Raw genomic sequence first — 6,296 nt, 5'->3', positions numbered from 1 at the left:
AACAACGGAAGCATATGGTAGTCGACTCATCTCTGCTATCCCAGCCTATGTACGTGGACTTTAAGTTTTACTCAGTCTGGCATTGTGTTGGATCGGCAAGTCTCCTTTCTTGGAATTCTCCATGTTGAACCTTTTCAACACCTTATCCAAGTAGGTACTCCGACTAAGCCCAATTAGTATTTTACTCCTATCTCTCAGTATCCGTATCCCTAGGATATAGGTAGCTTCTCCAAGGTCCTTCATAGCGAAACACTTCCCAAGCCAGGACTTAACCTCCTGCAAAGTTGGGATGCCATTTCCTATGAGTAGTATGTCATCCACATACAGTACCAAAAAACTAACCATACTCCCACTAGCCCTAACATATACACATGACTCATCCTCGCACCTCGAAAAGCCAAACTCTTTGATTTTCTCATCGAAGCAAAGATTCCATATGCGAGATGCTTGTTTCAATCCATAAATGGATTTCTCAAGCTTACACACCCTATTAGGGTACTCTGCATCGACAAAACCCTCTGACTGAGCCATGTAAACATCATCAGCCAACTTTCCATTAAGGAAAGCAGTTTTGACATCCATATGCCATATTTCATAATCATGAAATGCAGCTATGGCTAGCAGAACCCTAGTAGATTTAATCTTCACTAATGGTGAGAAGGTCTCATCATAGTTAACTCCTGGAGTTTGAGTAAAGCCCTTCGCCACCAGTCGCGCTTTCTAAGTGTGCACCTTCCCATCCATGCCGGTCTTCTTCTTGAAGATCCATTTGCACCTAATTGTCTTACGACCTGGTACATTATCAACTAAGTTCCATACTTGATTGTCACACATGGACTGAATCTCGCTGTCCATAGCCTCCTTTCATTTAGCAGAATCGGGGCCTGCCATGGCTTCCTTGTAATTATTAGGTTCATCCAAATCTATCAGTGTACTATCACTGATAAATGTATCACCTTCAACAAGAGTTTCTTCCTCAGGTTGGTCGCTAGTGTTTGAGGTTCCTTCACCACTTGACTCTTGAAGCTCTTCAAGGTCAACTTGCCTCCCACTGTCTCCTTGGCTTATATATTCTCTCTCACGAAAGACTCCTCTCCTTTCCATAAAGACCACATTCTCACTGGGTTTGTAGAAGAGGTAACCATAGGATTTGTGTGGGTAGCCGATGAAAATACACCTCTCGCTTCGAGGTTTGAGCTTGTTGTGATACTCGCGCTTCATGAAAGCCTCGCAACCCCAAATCTTGATGTGGCCTAGATTGGGAACTTTTCCGGTCCACATCTCGTGAGGTGTTTTGGCAACCTTCTTATTAGGGACTAGATTAAGGATATGGGCGGCAGTCTCTAGGGCATACCACCAGAATGAGATTGGTAATGAAGCTCGACTCATCATGGAACAAACCATATCCAACAAGGTTCGATTGCGCCTCTCAGCTACACCATTCAACTATGGTGTCCTAGGAGGTGTCAATTGTGAGAAAATCCCATATTCCTTAAGATAGTCAAGGAACTCAATACTAAGATACTCTCCTTCCCAATCGGATCGGAGCATCTTGATGTTCCTGCCCAGTTGATTCTCCACTTCCTGCTTGAACTCTTTGAATCTTTAAAAGGTTTCTGACTTATGCTTGATTAAGTATATATATCCATATCTACTGTAATCATCAGTAAAAGTCACATAATAGCGATTAGCATCCCTTGTGGCGGTTTTGAAGGGTCCACACACATCTGTGTGTATGAGGTCCAACAAACCTTCACCCCTCTCACAAGAACCTGTGAAGGGTGACTTTGTCATTTTTCCAACTAAACAAGACTCACAACTATCATCTGATTTTAGGTCAAATGATTCCAAAACTCTAGCCTTTTAAAGTTGGCCTATGCGCTTCTTGTTGACATGTCCAAGACGATAATGCGACAAGGATGCTTTATCCAAGGTAATCTAAGAATCAATATGAAATACATTATTCCCTAAGCTGTCTACAATCGACACAGTTTCATATACACCATCACAAGATAATGCGTTAAAATAAAACACTTCATTATAAAAAGCATCAATAGCACCGATTTTATTATCAAATGAAAAGGTGAATCCTTGCTTGTACAAACTATGAAAGGAAATAATATTACTCGCCATTTCTGACGAGTAACAACAATTATTCAAATCTAAATCTAACCCATTTTTAAGCAATAAAGAATAAACTCCAATCTTGGTCACAGGTGATGCTTTCCTATTACCCATGATTAAGTTTATCTTCCCGTGCTGCACTTCTTCACTACTTCTTAGGCCTAGTAAATCAGTACAAATGTGAATACCACAACCCGTATCGAGCACCCAAGAGTTAGTATGCAATGAGTTTTAGACAATATGGTATAAATACCTGCATGGGTGGGTTTAACTTTCCCATCCTTTACATCTTGCAAGTACTTAGGGCAGCTTCGCTTCCATTGCCCGTTTTCGTGGAAGTAGAAGCATTGTGCTTCCTTTGGGTTTGGAGAAGGAGGAATGGAACCTTTCTTGGTCCCACTTGAAGATGATCCATCAAGGGACTTTCCCTTGGTAGCCTTCTAAGGGGTCTTCCTCTTTTTCCCATTTCCCTGCCCAATTGCCAGAACATGGGATGCTATAGGAGTAGGAGTAGAAGTAACAGCCGACTTACCTTAAGGCCACTTTCAGCGGTCCTTAAAAGTCCTTGAAGCTTGCTAAGTTTAACTTCCTCCTTGTTCATATGATAAGTCATATGAAACTAATCATAACTTGGAGGTAAGGAATGGAGAATGATATCAATTTCCATGTCCTTAGGGAAGTCCACACTAAGCTTCAGCAACCGGTCGACAAACCTTTACATTTTCTGCAAGTAACCGGTGATGGGTTCACCATCCTTCATCCTGGCTGTTATCATGGAGGAGATGATTTCATACCTCTCTTGATGCACGCTCTGATGGTACTTTTCCATCAGATCCAGGTGTATCTCATAGGGGTAGAAATCTTCATAGGATTTCTGGAGTTCGGGAGTCATAGTAGCCAACATGATGCAGGACACTTTAGTAGCATCCCTCTCATATGCAGCATACTCCGCAATCTCTTTAGGAGTAGCAGTGGTCTCATTGATAACCATAAGCTCCTTGTCAAGGACATATTCCTTGTCCTCATAGCGAGTAATCATTCTGATGTTTCTAATCCATTCATTGAAATTAGAACCATCAAAAGTGACTTTACCAGACAAGTTCATGAGGGAAAAGGAGCCTGTAGGGTTTGAGCAAGTAGTAGTTTTGGAAGACATCTGAAAGAAAGAAGGACAAGTTTTGATTAGATAAGAAGTCCTTAATAAGTCACTCAAATGAAATATTAAGGCTAGGATCCTACAAGGCTACAAACTATTTCATAACTTGGAAGAGGGATGTCGTAATCCAAGCTATAAAATATTTGAAGGTAGGTAAATGACTGTAACACCCACGATTCCAGGCTAGGCATTATTGGTGATGTAATAGTCTAGGTTAACCCTTGTAACTCTTTTTTTGAAGTATTAATGATGAAATATTTGAGTATTATGTGAATTATGTGTTTATTTTCTTAATTATTATAATTGAATGAATTAAGGGTAAAATAAGCATCAAAATTAAAGTGTGAGATAAGCCCGATATCTTTGCATAAAGTTGTAGTGGTTGAAACAAGGATTCCGGAGATATAAAGAATGCTGAAATCCGAGTTATAACAAAGAAGTTATGACCTGTCGAAGTTTCGCGACAGAACCGACAAAGCCGAATGACGTAAAAAGTGAAATTTATGTTAGAGCAATATTTAGCCTTGTTGATATAAACAAAAGTCGTAGAGTTCATTAAACCGAGAGCGTGCATAAAAAGAACGCCCAAAATCTGACTTCGTAATAGGAAGTTATGATTTTCCGAAGTTTCGAGTTAGCAGTATGCAACCCGAATACTCGATTTGAGATCGAGCGGTTTTTAGCCGAACCAATCTAAAGGAGAATCGAAGATCTCGTTAATAGTAGTAAAACGATAAAAAGACAGGCGAAAACGGACGTCAGATGAAGAAGTTATGAATTTATAACGGAGTTTTCCTGTCCCGGCCTACTAAAAATAAATAATAAAAATAAAGTCAACATTAGCCGATGGAGTCTAAAAGAAAGTTGTAGAGCGTAGTCTCACCTACGCGAGGATATAAAGAACGTCGAAAACAGAGTTCGTATGAGGAAGATATGAATTTTTGAAGTTTATTAAATAATTAAAATATTAAATTTAATTATAAATTCCAATATTATCCAAAGGGAGGAGTCAGCGATCTTATCTGGGTTACGCCCAGCGTAACTAGGATTTATGCCCAGCGTAAATCCAGGTTCCAGCCCCCTATAAAAGGGAGTCGAGGCTTTCGAGTTTCTTTGCTCAATTCCTCTTCTCTCTCTCTCTCTCTCTCTCTCCCATTTTACCTCATTTTTCGTGCAAGAATTATCCCGAAGCCCCGGTATCATTCCCGAGACCCGAAGCAAGTTCCGAAGCCCTGAAGATCCCGAGAAGTAAAATTCCCGAGTCGAAGCTCTGCCCGCGTGAAGCCCGGTTTTTGAAGATCTTCCAGATCTACCGAAGAATACTACTTCTACAAGTCGTAGTGCTGTCCGATCAAGTGAGTGTGTAGTTACTTTCTTCTAATACATAAATACGAAGTATTTACTATGAAATACGTGTTATGTGTTTATATATTGATGTTGATTTGAAGGGGGTACATAATCTCTTTCAAATGCACGATTTTATACAAGTATCGATTTAACGTACTAAGTATATGTGATATGTGAGTGCATCGATGTTATCTTCTAATCTCATAGATATGATTTATTCTCTATGAAATACGTGTTATGTTTATGTGTCTCATCTTTTATCTGGAATGTGTTTTGAATGAACATACTATACAGGTTTTAAACTATGTATAAAAATGTATATTTTATCTACTAAAATGTTGGGTAGAACATGGGTAGATAGTTGTCATGTGATAAAAAGATGAGAGGGCTCGATGTTTTTGATTTAGTCATCTAGTGGAGTTTAGATGACGACCACAGACTTTTCTAGACAGTCTTATGGAACGCTAGCAGGCTCGCCACCTGTAGGTGTTAACGAACTTGGGTGTTCATTCGCTGTACTCCATCCCCCTTATGGTTGCCTTATTTGACATATATTGCTGGGAAACCCCCGAATGCATGTGTTGTCGCCCTGATGAAATATTCTAAGACTAGGGCCCTTGTGTTAGTCGTTTTAGGGACGTAAAGTGAAAATAACGGGAATGGGTAATTGTGTTATTGTGGGTTTGTGAAATTAAATATAATTATTTATTGTGGGTTGAAAACCCTATATGCTCACCAGGCTCCCAAGCCCGACCCACTCAGTTTTCTTTGTATTATAGGTAGTGGCGCCAGAGCATAAGTTGGATGACTTGTCAAGTTATTTTTGGATTATAGACCTGTTGTTTTATATAATAACTGTTGTAAGGTCTGTATTGAAATGTTTATGCTTTTGGTTAGTTTATCGGAACATGACATCCCGAGTATTGTAATACAATGAAAGATACATTTCTTTAAAAGATGCTTTGGTAAATCTTATTTTTATCATATTTTGTTTTGGGAACAAATTCCGCAACTCTTTTAATCAAAGGATTACTCTGATATCATTTTAAAAGCATAAATTAAACCGGTATTTTCTGGCCGTGATTTTCGGGATGTCACAGTTGGTATCAGAGCATTAGTTTAAGCGAACTAGGAATTTCTAGGATTTCTAGACTTAAACTTAGAATGCTAAGTGAAATTATGAGACGTGTGTCTGTTATATTTTAGACACAAGCACTAGTTTATTTTAGGAAAATTGCCTAAAATGTTTTTATGTGCTAAATATTATATGTTTGCCATATATGATATTATTTGTTCGGATCTATGGTCTGTTGCCGACCGGATCTAGAAACCTTATGTGTTTAGGATTCTAATTGTACGTCTACGATATTAGAACTAGCATGTAAACGTTTCGGAGTGATAAGGATGATTTGAATATCTATTGTGAATTAGGATATAATTTCACCTAATTCGGTGTATAGATCAAAAATGGTGAGAACGAGGAGTGGGGTTGGAAATGTTGATGAAAACAGAAATCAAATACCAGTGATTAAGCAAATACCTGTCGTAGCAGCAGCACCTGAGCCGATAACGATGGCTGGTGTACAAATGATGATTCAAACAATGTTGGATCGTCAGATGGAGAAAACTAGGCGGTTGCTTCAACAGAATCGTGAAGAACTGTCAATTC

The sequence above is a fragment of the Lactuca serriola genome, chromosome 3, assembly GCF_051521515.1.
Source record: "Lactuca serriola cultivar US96UC23 chromosome 3, Lser_US96UC23_V15, whole genome shotgun sequence".
Lineage (NCBI taxonomy): Eukaryota > Viridiplantae > Streptophyta > Magnoliopsida > Asterales > Asteraceae > Lactuca > Lactuca serriola.
The sequence above is the reverse complement of the archived record's forward strand: the minus strand, read 5'-3'. Positions refer to the sequence as shown.